Here is a 15236-nt window from a genome sequence, read left to right on the forward strand (position 1 = left end):
CACTGAAGGAACAATGTAAATAATATAGTTGGGACTACATTTACTTTGTAGTTTTCATGAGGCACTATAAAGCAGAGGTCCCCAAGCTTTTTTGCGCCACGGACTGGTTTATGTCCGACAATATGTTCACGGACTGGCCTTCAAGGTGTCGTGGATAAATAACAAAATAAAACTAGTACTGGTACCAAAAAAAAAGAACATTTATTCATAACACACGGGAAAAGACCCAGGGAAACAGAGTTAACGATAAAAACGAAAAAAACTTTGAAAACCATATATTTCATACCCGAGCCTCAACTCTCGCGGTCCGGTACCAAATGACTCACAGAACAAACAAGCAAGCAATAAACACGCAATTTGTCCAATCTCTGCAACTCTCCTTGTGGTCAACAACAGACACACATTATGCCCCTATCGTGGACTAAACCAATCAGAGATAGTCAGGCGTGGGACCTCTCTGATTGGCCGTGGTCCAGTTGAAAGTGCAGTTGGAAGAGAGAGGTGAGTAGCTTGAATAAAGCGATATCGATTCATTAAATCCTGAATCGACTTTTAAATATAACTGTGTTTTGCCAGAAACGCCAGATTCTCAGATTAAAGCTCACAAAACTATTTCAACAAACAGCAAATGAGAGCAGGTACACGGATTCCACACAAAGATGTAAACACAGAGCGGACCTGACGCATCAGAATCAGCTTTCTCTTTCTCAGCTTTCTCACCCGATGGCCCATACACGGACACGCCGTTGGAGCTCACCGATTCTGATGCGTCGGCGACGCTCTGTGTTTACGTCTTTTTGCGCTGATTCTGAGCTGCAGGTTTTGTCTCTCTCCAACCAAAATTCGCCGCGCCACCAGCAGCAAAAGAAGCAGCAAACTACGCTTCACATTTGATTCGTCATGGTCCTGGGTCATTTTGACCCAGCATTTTGTGTTTCCTTGGATTTTCATTTTGTGCTTTGTGTTTATTCTGATTTTGTATTAGTTTAGGGCTGAACCTGGAGTTTAGTGTTTTATCAGCCCTACCTGTGTCTGTCCTCGGTGCTCTGTTCGTGTCCCCGTGTTTGTGTTGTAAAACAGTCTGTGTGTTTCCTGTTTTACTTTGTAGGTTTGTGTCTCGTTATGCCCATTAGTTCCAGCCGTGTCCCCTCCTGTGTGCCATTTCCTGATTACCTGGTGTGTGTATTTATACTGTGTGTCTGCCTGTGCTCCTCGTGGCGTGGTCTGTGTTCATCCTCTGTGAATCCTCAGTGTTACTCCGTGTCTCTCTGTTCCTCGCCCCGTGTCCTCCTTTTGTGATTAGTTTTCCCAGTCTAGGTTTATGTTTAGTTCTGCCCTGGCTTTGGTTATTTCTCACTGTAAATAAATCCTCATTCGCATCTCCACCGCCATCTGCATCTTGGGTCCTCATTCATTCCACAACACGACTGCTGCCCCAGCCGTGACATGATCAATGTCGTCATGAATTCCCTCTGACTTTTGCTGTTTTGCTTCCACCACGATAAAAATCACACTTCATGCACAGCTCTCTTTCTCTCTCTCTTTCTGTGTACTTCAAGAACAGTTTCCCGTCTCAAATCTCTGTTTTCTGCATTATTCATTGGCTTATTACCCACCAATCTACCATTTTTTTACTGCGCTGTCGGCCGCTGTCTTTTTTTCTTTTCTTTTTTTTTTTTGTTACTTAAATGACCTCGGACAAGAAAGCCTAATTTCTGCTGTTCAATACTGAAGAAATTTAAACTTTTTAAAATTATGCAATATTGCAGAATATTTTTAAGGTTATCTGCTCTAAAAAGCCAGACCAGGAAAATCTCCTTCATGTTTTTCTGTGTTTTATTCTCAGTTACTTTCACACAAAGGCATCTGCTGTGATGTTCACAATTCTGATGAAGTCTCATGTGTATCAGTACTGATAAATGATCAGAATTATAATATTTCTGACTGTCTGAGGCTAAATTGAATCGAATCAGGACTTTGAGAACCGGAATCGAATGGATTATAGAAATCAGTGATGATACCCAGCCCTAGTGAGCAGCCTAGGCCCGACAGAAGTGGATGTAGCTGTGGGTAATAAGAAAAGATGAAAAGAACTATTGGTAACTTTTTTGTTAAGTTAAGGCCTGATCCGTCTGAAATTCATAGGCAGCGCTCTGACACGGTGCCATCAATCTTTGAATGCTGAAAAAGCACAGTGTATCCAGAAAACACATTATATGCTGCAATAAATGCACTGCCCAAGTGTCCCCTCTCCCCACTGCCTTTCAGCAGCAGGCAGCAGCAAACAGGTCGTCAGAGGAGCCAAGATGATGATTAAGTTTAACATTTTCTACAATATTGCCAAAGAGTGCCAAAGCACTCTAAGCACAAGATTGTTAGTTAATCATTTACAAATGAATATTGTCTGTATGGACTGCAATTTCCCCCCCAAAAAAGTGCACATGTAAAACTGCGGTGTTAAGCGATGCGGTTGAAAAATTTGAGTGCGCCTAACTTTTGTGCCGGTGCAACCGTGGCAAAAAGTTAGTCTAGACCCTGAGCACTGTAATTTTATTATTATCATTGGATTTGTGTTTTGCCGTATGGACTGTCTATCAGTTGAAATAAACAGCTCTTGTCTTGTTTGCTGCACAGTAGAAAGGATGGCTCTTTCCAACTTCTCTCAGATGTGTCACTATCATCAAATATAAAATGACCTTATTTTTTTCCTAAAATGGTACAATTTTGTCAGTTTATGACATCTGCAAATAATTTCAGTATGTTTTCGTTTACCTTTTGTACTGCATCTCAACATTTTTGATATTGGGGTGGTAAATACAAAAGAGAAGTATGTTTGTTAATGCCTACTGAGTTCACTAGTTTGTTGGAGGCGTAGACCAGGGTAAGCCCATCCATTAAGACGGCAGTGGTGAAAGTCAAATGCAAGTTGAAAGTTCAGTCTCACTTGTGGCTGAGGTTTTTGCTGTTTTGGTAAGAATCTAAAGCTACAGTCTGAAGTCTAATAGTAGTGACAGTCATGAATGAAATGGATGAACATGATCCAAAAATTCATTCAAACATCTGATGTAAAGACAGTCAAAAACCACACGAAATTGAGGATTGCCAAAGTCAGCAGGATTCCCTATTACAGTGGTTCCCAAACTTTTTTTGCCAGGCCTCCCTTTGTTACAAGAAAAATGTTCGCCCCCCCCCTCCACACAAACACATCCTCCAAACACACACACACCCATATTTTGTTTACAAACTCCATTGCGGTTTATTTCACACCTCAAACATTTAGTAAACAATTAAGCAAATACAAGTAAACGGCAATAAATTACAGGTAGTAATAAAATATACTACTACCTCTTTTACGCTGCGTCCACACCTACACGGGTATTTTTGAAAACTCAGCTGTTTCTATGCGTTTGGGCTTTTCGTCAACACGTAAACGGCGTTGCGATTCACCGAAAACGGAGATTTAAAACTCCTTTTTTGCGTTTGTGTGTGGACGAGGATTACAGAGTTCGTCACGCAACTTCAAAGGTATGTGCCTCTTTTCACGTCACGCTGTGCGCCACGTTATTGCTTACATGAGATGAATTGCAGAATGGCAGAGACAAAATACTGTTAATCTGACTATCTTCGGGTTTTACACGCTTACATACACACACGCAGTTACTGTCCCTCCATTTAGAAAGGCAGAGGCGTCACGGTGTAATTATTTTGCGTGTAGTTGTTTTTTTTCTGTGTAATAATATTCAACATTGCTATCAATGTGTGACCCGTGGTAGGTACCTATTTAAAATAGGACAGAGCCGTAGGCGCACAGTCAGTTAAAAAGAATTTAATTTTTAATACAAAATAAAAGTAACAATGTAACAGCGGCACTTAAAAACAATTAAAAACTTTACCTTGTTTAAAAACGATAAAACTGTGATTGCCCGTGAAACAGGACAAGCGCTGCGGGTCAGACAAGCGTGGCTGTCGACAAACAGTTGACAGCCACAGCAGTCAGTCTGTCGCATTTAAAACAGTTTAAAATTCAGTGACGTGTCGGGTCCTTTGCCCGCAGCCAGAAATCCACTTGGCAAAGCAGCAGCTCGGTACTCTGTGAATAAAAGGCAGGAGATCACTTATGCTGGACAATAAAACACAGGAATATTCCTCAACTTAATTGTTTTGTTACCTGTCCACAAGTTCGTGTCACACCCTAATAACTGTGGGTCAGTGGCGATGAAGTCCACTATACCGTTCTCACGGGAGCAATGTTTCCCACCTACAAGGGTGCACATAACTATAAACCTCTGCCAACAGCCAGAGCTCAAGTGGTACATTTTTGTGTAACCTACCGTTCTAATAGAAGTTTAGGAGAGAACCCATATCAGACTTTCATAGAAAGAAGTTACAAACACCAACTTGCCCAACTTGGACTGAGCACTTGCAGCTTCAGGTTTGCAGAGAAAATGCCCAATTGCCCACACCTGCGCTTATCAAAGGAGCAAAGACCAGCTCCGCCCACCAGGGGCGGTTCCCAGACTCAGGTCTCACCTGTCACATTCTCCCCCCTGGTTTTTGCATTGGCGACCCGACAATGAAACTTTAAAGCCAAGGTCTGTAAAAAGCTGTAACTGAATGTACACTAGGTGGCCTGGCTTCAGCTGATTGGGGCAGATGGTGTGGATTGGAATGGTGGCCGGCTGTTGAGCGTGCCGTTCTTCTAACTGTACCACTTTCAGCTAATGGAGTGGGGACACTACACTGTTGAGTCAGGGTACCAGGCTCAGTCCCTCTGGACTGCGGCCTCGTTGGTATAGGTTCAGAAGCCGTTCGTGAACATTCAGGGTTACCTCTCGGGGACTCCCTTCGTTGCCACACATAAAGGTCTCCAGCATCCTCAGGGATAACCGCTCAGGTGAACTTCTAGGGTTAGGAGGTTGCTGGAGCTCTGCCCTTATTTTCTCACAGATATCAGCAGGGATCGGCTTAATGAATTGTCTATTAACCTGTCTTTTCTGTTCTGGATCATGGAGTGGGGCCACTGTATACACAGGACCAGCGTCAGCAGGGGCACGGACAATACAATACGGTGTAGCGCCCCAAAGATCTTGGATTTTATTCCGGCCCCGAATGCTATGATCTCTCAAATACACTAACTGATGCAATGGCAAGGGGTCAGAAGCTGGGGCAGATTGACGATCTGCACGCAGCGTCGCTGCTGCTTGGGTCCGGTTTCTCACACCTTTATAAGCAACATCTAGACGTTTCTGATGCTCTTGGACCCAAGTGTGCACCGGGCCTTGTGTGGGTTCCTCTACTCTGCCTAACAGGAAGTCAATTGGGAGCTGGGGTTCTTGGCCAAACATAAGAATATAAGGTGACTCGCCCGTAGTTTGATGGATTGTGGTATTGTAAGCAAAGGTAAGCTGCTGTAAATACATGGGCCAATGACGCTTTTGCTCAGGGGACAGGGTTCTCAACAGATCATGCAGAGTCCGATTAAAACGCTCACACTAGCCATTACCTTGTGGGTGGTAAGGAGTGGTGCGACTCTTTTCTACACCATATAACTGGCACAGCTGCTGAATTACTGCTCCTTCAAAACTCCTCCCCTGATCAGAGTGGATCCTAGAGGGGACACCAAAGCGGTAAAACCACTCGTGAACCAAAACACTGGCCACAGTAGTTGCCTTTTGATCCTTAGTAGCAATGGCCTGAGTGAACTTTGAAAACACATCAGTAAGAATCAATACATTTTCACGGCCATCAACAGACGGTTCAAGGCATGAGAAATCAGTTGCCAGAATCTGATTGGGCCTCGCAACCATGAGGTGACCCATGGTTGTTTTAGGTTTGGGATAAACTGCTTTAGCCTGCGCACAACGTTCACATTGCTGACAGTAATCCTGAACCTCCTTAAACATACCTGGCCAATAACACCTCTTACTTATCAAGTCTGCAGTCCTGTCAGTTCCCTGGTGACCATGGTCATTATGCAAGCCATGTAAAACCTCATTCTTGAGACTATGAGGGACCACTAATTGGCACACGGGTTCCCCCCCATCTGGCTGAAAAATCTGCCGATAAAGGACACCGTCCTTTTCTACCAGTTTCCTCCACTGGCGCAACATCTCCAGCACTGCGGCTGGCAAATCTCTCCTCTCCTGGCGAGTAGGGCCAGTTCCTCTGTGCCAAAACTTCAAAAAGCCACTAATCGTAGGGTCATCCCTCTGCAAAGTAGCAAGGTCCACAAGTGAATGAGAGGGTAAAACCGAAATCATAGATTGAATTACTTGCTGGGGTGGTAAAACTGTTTTGACTAAAGAATCTGGAAGGGAAGTACCAGGAAGCAGTGTTTCCAAAGACACAGTTTGCTCTGATGGCTGACACTGTCGGGACAAAGCATCTGCATTGCCATTTGCACGACCTGGACGATACTTAATTGAAAAATCAAAAGAAGCGAGCTGAGCAGCCCAGCGCTGTTCCAAAGCTCCAAGCTTTGCTGTAGTCAGATGGCTCAAGGGGTTGTTGTCGGTAAAGACAACACACTTGTTACCCAGCAGATATTCTCTAAATTTTTCAGTCATAGCCCATTTCAAGGCTAGGAATTCAAGTTTCATGGAGCTGTAATTGGACATGTTATGCTCCGTGGGCTTTAGTCCTCGACTAGCATAGGCTATAGGACGCACCTTTCCATCTGCTTGCTGTTGTGAAAGCACTGCCCCCAAACCCCAGTGGCTGGCATCAACCTCCAAAAGGTTGTGAAAAATTAGCATAAGCCAATACGGGGGAATGCACCAACCGAGCTTTCAACTCTTGAAAGCTACTGTCACACTGCTCTGTCCAAACGTCCTGCAGTGTACGCTTGGAGGGGCGTTTGTGCTTAGTCCCCGCCAGCTCTGCCACCAACTGGTGAAGCGGAGCAGCTAGGGATGAAAAACCTGGAACAAAGCGGCGATAGTAACTAGCAAACCCTAAAAATGACCTCAATTCAGCAACAGAGCTAGGAGTTTGCCAATTAGACAGCAGATATTTTATCTGGGTCTGTGGCGACCCCATTCTTGGAGATCACATGTCCAAGGTACTTTACCTCTGTCTGCAGAAAACAGCATTTCTCCAACTTGGCCTTCAAGGTTTGTACCTGCAAGGTCTCCAGTACTGCTCCTAAGCGCTGAATATGCTCGTCTACTGTGGTAGAGAAGACAATCACATCATCCAGATACAACAACAAAGACTGGTGATTCTGGGAACCAAACATTCACTCCATCAATCTCTGAAAGGTGCTTGGTGCATTACAGAGGCCAAATGGCATGCGGTTGAACTCAAATAACCCGAAAGGAGTGCAGAAAGCAGTTTTCTTTTTGTCTGGCTCAGCAACAGGGACCTGATTGTACCCACTAGCCAAGTCCAAGGTAGAGAACCAACATGCACCTGACAACACGTCCAAGGACTCCTCAATTCGGGGCAAAGGAAAAGCATCCTTCCTAGTCCTTGAGTTCAACAGACGGTAATCCACACAAAGCCTGATACTGGAGTCCTTCTTTCGCACTACTACAATTGGAGATGCAAAAGGGCTATAACTTTCTGATCACCTGACTCTCCAACAGGTGTTGAATATGGGCCTTAACGCTCTCATACTCTGAAGGTGGAATGCGTCGGTACCGCTGGCAGACTGGAGTCTCATCTAAAAGTGGGATCTCATGAGTGATTAAACTGGTACACCCTAAATCACCGTCATGAGAAGAAAAAACAGATTGTAGTCGCGCAGAAGGGCTCTTACCCTGTCCTGATCCTGTACAGTGAGAGCTGACAGATCAATTGCAGTTTTCAGAGGGTTGGGTTCCACACTCTGAGTTGCCATGGTAACACATTTTTCCTCCCCCAAGTCTTCCAACAGACTGGTCAAGCCATTGGATTGGCTGACAATTTCAACTTGGCACAAGGTGCCAAGCTGACTGCGAGGTGGCAAAATGGCCTCAGTTAATCCCACATCGGTGATGGGGATAAATGCAGTGCCACTAACCACTTGGACCAAAGCTGGAGAAGAAAGGAGACCATGAGGCAAACCGGCATCTAATGGTTCAAAAAGCGCTGTTCCAGTGTGTGCTGAAGGGGCTTTCCGACATGTGGTCGGTACAAACTTCATTGTGCCTGTGGGGATGCAAATTTTTCTTCTACCCTTAACTCTCACTGGGCCACTAACCTGTGCTTCGGGCTGTAGCTGGGCTGTATGGCAACACTGCAAAGCCTGCTGCCAAGGATCTTCCTGCACTAAAGGAAGGTCAAAAAGAGCAGAGCCGTGTTCCAAAAACAGCTCCCTATAACACTCACGGATCACATTCATGCCGAGTACTCCACATATTTCTGAGTGGGGGCTGGGCTCCAAAGGATCTCTAACAACTAACACACCACGCTTTGGTATTTGCCTCCCTAACACCTGGCAATCAAGCTCCAGGTAGCCAACATAGGGAATATCTAGCCCATTAGCTGCCCGTAACCGCAGCCAATGGCATGCTTTCAGTTTTTCTGGACCCCAGTTCTTAAAATGTTTGGCAAAAAAAACTCTCCGTGATGGTAGTGACCATGGACCCAGTGTCTAATAAACAGGAGACATCTACCCCTCCCATATTAATGGTAACCTTTGGACAGGAGCCTACCAACTTGGGTGGGGGACCAGACGTTTGAGCATTACAACTGTTGGAGCCAGTTATGTCCCCATCTGATATGTGGCTCAGCATAACAGAGGGTGCTAGTTTTCCGTCTGCATGGAAAACATGCCCTGACCAGATGAGCTCCTGCTAGGGGCTGTAGACTCAAAGGCTACTACCCTCTCGTTATCACAGTCTTTAGCAAAATGGCCAGGTTTCTGACACCGTCTGCAAATAACCTGCCTTCCTCTCTGCGTGAACCTAGGCTTACTTGATGTATGGGCAACTCAACTCATGTGTAAGCTGATCAATCTGGGCCTGCTGCTGTTTTAACATTTCCTTGACCTCTGCTAATTCTGACCCAATAGTATCCCTTGGCACCTTTGTTTGTCCTGCATGCTGAATGCTGTAGACTGCTGGGACAGAATAAGTCCTGAACCGGCCTGGTTCTACTCCTACTCTGCCTTCCCGCTCCCACCTGAGGGCTTCATCTCTTAAAGTATGGAGGTCATAATCTGGATGTTCGCGAACAATCCTTTTAAGCTCGCGGCTCAAATTTCCATCTTGGACACCCTCACGGAGGGTTTCTGCACCCTCCGTGCAGAAACTCACCAGCTGATGCCCGTACACCTTCATCTTCATCCTCATCAGTGATCATTTCACCATTTAAGTCGTTTCCCGATTCCCTTCAAACCCAAATAAACAGAGGAATTCGTCTGACACCAAAAGTGGGACCACGCCCACCTACTAATTATAAACAATATGGCTCTCCGATCCATCTAACTGAACCTGATATCTGATACCGACCGGACGCCGTTACCAGACTGCATCATTCCCACCAAAATGTGTCCGGTCACTCTCATTCATATACTGAGAGCAAAATACCAGTTATTATAAGCAACAGATCCTTACACACTAAAAGTACTTATAATCGAACAGTACAGAATTTGAACATAATACTGTGCAAAAATAATCTCTCAATCACTGAAAGGAATATTAAAGCTGCTGCACTAAATATTAGATCTCTATCCGGGAAGTCTCTCCTAATCAATGATTACATCATTACACATGATATACATGTTCTTTTTCTTTCAGAAACTTGGTTAGATGGAAATTCAGAACAAGCTGTATTAATAGAGACTTGCCCAGCTGATTATCACTTTGTTAGTGAGATCAGAAAAAACAAAAGAGGTGGTGGCCTTGCTGTAATCTTTCACCAATCACTAAACTTTAAAAAGGTATCTCTAGGTGAATTCAGCACCTTTGAATATTTAGCTACTGAAATAAATGAACCAAACAAAGTCTTATTCTTAAACATATATAGACCACCAAAATCAAAATCTAATACAAACTTTTTCAGTGATTTCAATGACCTTTGCTCTGCAATATGTTTAGACTATGACCAGATAGCAATCGTGGGAGATTTTAACATTCATACTGACAAGCTTCAAGATAGCGGAACAAAAGCATTAAATGATGTCCTCCACAGCTTTGATCTAATCCAGCACATTAGTGAGCCAACGCATAATCGAGGACACACTCTGGATTTACTCATTAGCAAAGATTTAAATATCTCTAACATTGCTGTTACTGATGTTGCATTATCTGATCATTTCTGCATTTCATTTGATAGCAATATCTTAGCCAATTTGCCTAATCAAAGTAAGTTCACTGTTAAAAAACGCTTTCTTAAAGAAAACTCAGCTGAATGTTTTAATCTGATGTACACTTCTACCTTATTTAAATCACCAACATCCACCAACACACATTCAGTAAACAAACTGACAGATGATTTTCTATCCAAAATCTTAGACATGATGGATAAGATTGCACCACTCAAGGTTAAAACTGTCTCTAGTAAAAAGAAATCTCCTTGGAGAAGTGATCCACTGGTATGTAATGAAAAAAGAGAGTGCCGGCGTGCTGAGAGAAAATGGCGGAAAACTCGACTCCAGGTTCACTGCGAGATATATAAAGAGAGGCTGAATAAGTATCAACTAGCCCTGAAGGGTGCAAGGGAGTCATTTTTCTCTGAGATTATTCACAGAAACAACAATAATGCTAGGACATTATTTGCTACAGTGGAGAGATTAACTTCTCCCCCAGTGGCAATAGCACCTGAACTAAGCTCCATCAGGGCCTGCAATGAATTTGCCAACTTCTTTACTAAAAAGATATTGGAAATCAGAAGGTCAATTGGTACATTAGTTTCAACTCCAATCCCGACGTTAAGCCCAATTAGCACTTATGCAGAGAAAATGACTCACTTTCAAACAATAAATCAATCAAGCCTCGATAAAATTATTAAGAATCTCAGCTCTGCCACCTGCTGCTTGGATATATTACCGACAGGTTTTCTTAAAAAGGTCCTCCCAGCGATCAGGGAGGATCTGATTCAAATAGTTAACTCATCCATCCTATCAGGTGTCTTTCCCAAAGCCTTAAAAACAGCAGTTATCAAGCCAATATTAAAGAAAAAGAATCTAGACAGTACATTAATGCAAAACTACAGACCAATCTCTAATCTTCCATTTATCGGTAAAGTTATTGAAAAAGCTGTTTTCCAGCAGTTAAACAGCTTCCTCACAAAGAACAACCGTTTTGATATTTATCAGTCTGGTTTTCGTAAGCACCACAGCACCGAAACAGCCCTTGTCAAAGTGTTTAATGACATCCGTATAAATACTGACCATGGGAAATCCACAGTATTGGTACTACTGGACCTTAGTGCGGCGTTCGACACCGTTGATCATGATATATTACTGGAACGTCTAGAGAGCTGGGCCGGACTCTCTGGTACAGCACTCAACTGGTTTAAGTCCTACCTTAAGAACAGGAACTTCTATGTGTCAATTAGCCAATTTTCATCACAAAATATAGAAATCACATGCGGGGTCCCCCAAGGTTCCATCCTAGGGCCCCTCTTATTTAGCATTTACATGCTCCCGTTAAGCCAGATTATAACCACCTATAATATTAACTACCACAATTATGCAGACGATACTCAACTTTACATTTCTATGTCACCAGGTGATGTTGAACCTATCCAAACCCTTAATAAATGCATTGAGCAAATTAACAACTGGATGTCTCATAATTTCCTTCAACTAAACAATAACAAAACTGAAGTACTTATCTTTGGACCTAAAAAAGATCGATTAAATATCAGTAATCAGCTCAAACTGGTCCAACTAGAAACTACCGACCAGGCTAGAAATTTAGGTGTAATAATGGACTCAGACCTGAACCTCCAGGGCCACATTAAAGCTATAACAAAGTCAGCATTCTACCACCTGAGGAACATTTCCAGGATTAAAGGACTGATGACACAAGGAGACCTAGAGAAACTAATCCATGCATTTATCTCTAGCCGCCTTGATTACTGTAATAGTATCATGACAGGTTTACCAAAAAAATCAATCAGACAACTGCAGCTGATCCAGAACGCTGCTGCTCGTGTTCTTACTAGAACTAAGAAAATAGAGCACATTACCCCAGTTCTAAAGTCATTACACTGGCTACCTGTAGCTCAGAGAATAGACTTTAAAGTGCTTTTATTAGTTTATAAATCCTTGAATGGGTTAGCACCAGAGTACATTAGGGATCTGCTATCATGGTACAAACCCTCAAGATCACTTAGGTCCTCCAGCTCTTGTTTACTGACCGTCCCTAGAACCAGAACTAAACAAGGAGAAGCAGCTTTTAGCTCCTACGCTCCTCATATTTGGAATACAATACCAGGAGAATACAAAGCTGCAGAAACGTTGAACTCTTTTAAGTCTAAAATTAAAACTTACTTATTTAGACTTGCTTACGAGTAACTGATCCTATTATGGCTCTCTACTTGTTTGTTTTAATATCTTCATATAAATTATTATCCTGATTATTGTTTTATTGTAAATGCTTTCTTGTAAATGTTTATTGTATTTTACTCTTATAGTGTTTTATGTTTTGTGTTCTCTTTTAATCATGTAAAGCACCTTGAATTGCCTTGTGCTGAAAGTGTGCTATACAAATAAAATTGCCTTGCCTTGCCTTACAAACTGATCCGAAAGCAGTCTAGCAGCCTCAGGAATTCGCCTCTCTGGACAACTTTGAATCATTTTGTCCATGAGAGAAAACAATGCATGGGAGAATTGCCTCAATGACTCCCCTTCTTGCTGCCTTCTTGCATAAAAAGCTTCCTTAACAGCAATAAAGGACATGGGGCAACCATACTGGCTAAGGAGAATATCAAGAATGCGGTCTGGATCTTCTCTTACTTGCTGGGACCTATATTTTATTTCTTCACGAGCATCACCAGTCAAATGGTCATAGATATAATGGGCTCTATCAATAGGGGCAAGTCTACGAGTGCGCATCACAGATTTTATTTCCTCCACCCAACTCTGGACACCAATTTCCCCAGTTCCACTAAACAGGGGGCACGACCTCTCTCTAGGGATATAAACCAACCTCTCTCGCGGAGAGCCCTCCATAGGAGTAGAGTCATGAGGTCTAAGGGGGCTAGAAATGCCTGATTGGGACTCCATAATAAAAAAATAAAAACCCTCACCAATAAGTGTGCCTACTATGGTTAAATGCAGATTACACTTTGTTACCACCAGGAATTACCAGCTGCTGCTTTGCCTAAAAAAATAAATAAATAAATACATACAAATATAAAACACACACTCATAAAAAAAATAAATAAATAAAAATAAACAAAGAATTTTACACAAACCAACTGACTAATCGCCTTGTACACCTAGAGGCTCGTCCTGTCCGACAACGCGAGTTTGTGACCCGTGGTAGGTACCTATTTAAAATAGGACAGAGCCGTAGGCGCACAGTCAGTTAAAAAGAATTTAATTTTTAATACAAAATAAAAGTAACAATGTAACAGCGGCACTTAAAAACAATTAAAAACTTTACCTTGTTTAAAAACGATAAAACTGTGATTGCCCGTGAAACAGGACAAGCGCTGCGGGTCAGACAAGCGTGGCTGTCGACAAACAGTTGACAGCCACAGCAGTCAGTCTGTCGCATTTAAAACAGTTTAAAATTCAGTGACGTGTCGGGTCCTTTGCCCGCAGCCAGAAATCCACTTGGCAAAGCAGCAGCTCGGTACTCTGTGAATAAAAGGCAGGAGATCACTTATGCTGGACAATAAAACACAGGAATATTCCTCAACTTAATTGTTTTGTTACCTGTCCACAAGTTCGTGTCACACCCTAATAACTGTGGGTCAGTGGCGATGAAGTCCACTATACCGTTCTCACGGGAGCAATGTTTCCCACCTACAAGGGTGCACATAACTATAAACCTCTGCCAACTGCCAGAGCTCAAGTGGTACATTTTTGTGTAACCTACCGTTCTAACAGAAGTTTAGGAGAGAACCCATATCAGACTTTCATAGAAAGAAGTTACAAACACCAACTTGCCCAACTTGGACTGAGCACTTGCAGCTTCAGGTTTGCAGAGAAAATGCCCAATTGCCCACACCTGCGCTTATCAAAGGAGCAAAGACCAGCTCCGCCCACCAGGGGCGGTTCCCAGACTCAGGTCTCACCTGTCACAAATGCATTTTTCAAAAAATGCCTCTCTGTGCAAAATGGGTTTAAACACAAAAACAGCTGTGGGATACTGTTTGTCCGTGATTTGAACCGGGGGAACATATTACGGCAGGATCAGCCTGATATTATTTGTATCCCACTGTAACTTTACTGCATAAAGAGCTAACATGTCCAAAATGTCAGGAGTAGTTAGTTATTACAAGAAGTGTTTGTGAACTAAAAGTCAAGAATGTGGGATACTGTTTGTCCGTGATTTGGAGAGCCCAGCGCGTGCTCCGACGCAGGGAAACTAATTTTGGGAAGACCTACCTTGGCACTTGTGCAGGTGAAGCCAAAGGGAAGATATGCTTCATCATATTTTCTAGTCTTTGGCTTGGAATGAAGTTGGTTTGGAAACATATTTGGCGATGCTTCATCTCCTGCTTTGCGTTTGTGTGGGAGCCCCGTCAAAAACCTGTCCACAGTGTCCAAGCGCTCTTTTTTTTTTTTCTTTTCATACCGCGCCCCCCCTGCAATGGCTCTGCGCCCCCCCCTAGGGGGCGGACCCCACACTTTGGGAACCTCTGCCCTATTATGACATGCATAGGTTCTTTCTCCTTAGCACCCTCTGCTGGTCATAGTGAGAATACTCACAAGCTTATATTTTGGTGACGTTTTCTGGGTTCCCTGTGGATAGAGGAAACAGGAAGCTGGTCGCTTGTTAGCCTAGAGAATGTGCTGTTTGTCACCTTAGATTAGGGGTGGGTTATAATAATCGATTCATCGATTATAATCGATTCTGGCTTGGATAACGTGAAATTGATTCATTAAAATCCTGAATCGATTTTTTAATATAAATTTATTTTGCCCGAAACACCAGAATCTCAGGTGAAACCTCACAAAATTTCAACCACCACCAAACAGCTAAGACAGTAAATGAGAGCAGGTACAAAGATTCTGCACAAGGACGTAAACACACAGTGCAGACCCGCGGATCAGAATCAGTGAGATGTCGCCTTTCTCACCCGACGGGCGCTGCAGCTTTAAGCGGCTGCGCGCGCTCCCGCGGACGGCA

General features: G+C 43.3%; 1 long non-coding RNA gene across 2 annotated transcripts; it reads right to left on the reverse strand.

Moving 5' to 3' along the window:
• Positions 1-12681: 12681 nt before the first annotated feature.
• On the reverse strand, positions 12682-14198 carry LOC109195169 (uncharacterized). 2 transcript variants are annotated; one of them, XR_002056874.2, is made up of 4 exons: positions 13980-14198; positions 13817-13906; positions 13542-13738; positions 12682-13425 (listed from the first exon to the last, which is right to left on the reverse strand). It is a non-coding gene; the product is annotated as an uncharacterized LOC109195169 (long non-coding RNA). The 2 variants fall into 2 exon arrangements; XR_002056873.2 differs by having other exon boundaries at positions 12682-13738; positions 13980-14192.
• Between the last annotated feature and the right edge of the window lie 1038 nt (positions 14199-15236).

The sequence above is a fragment of the Oreochromis niloticus genome, linkage group LG17 (assembly GCF_001858045.2).
Source record: "Oreochromis niloticus isolate F11D_XX linkage group LG17, O_niloticus_UMD_NMBU, whole genome shotgun sequence".
NCBI classification, from domain to species: Eukaryota; Metazoa; Chordata; class Actinopteri; order Cichliformes; family Cichlidae; genus Oreochromis; species Oreochromis niloticus.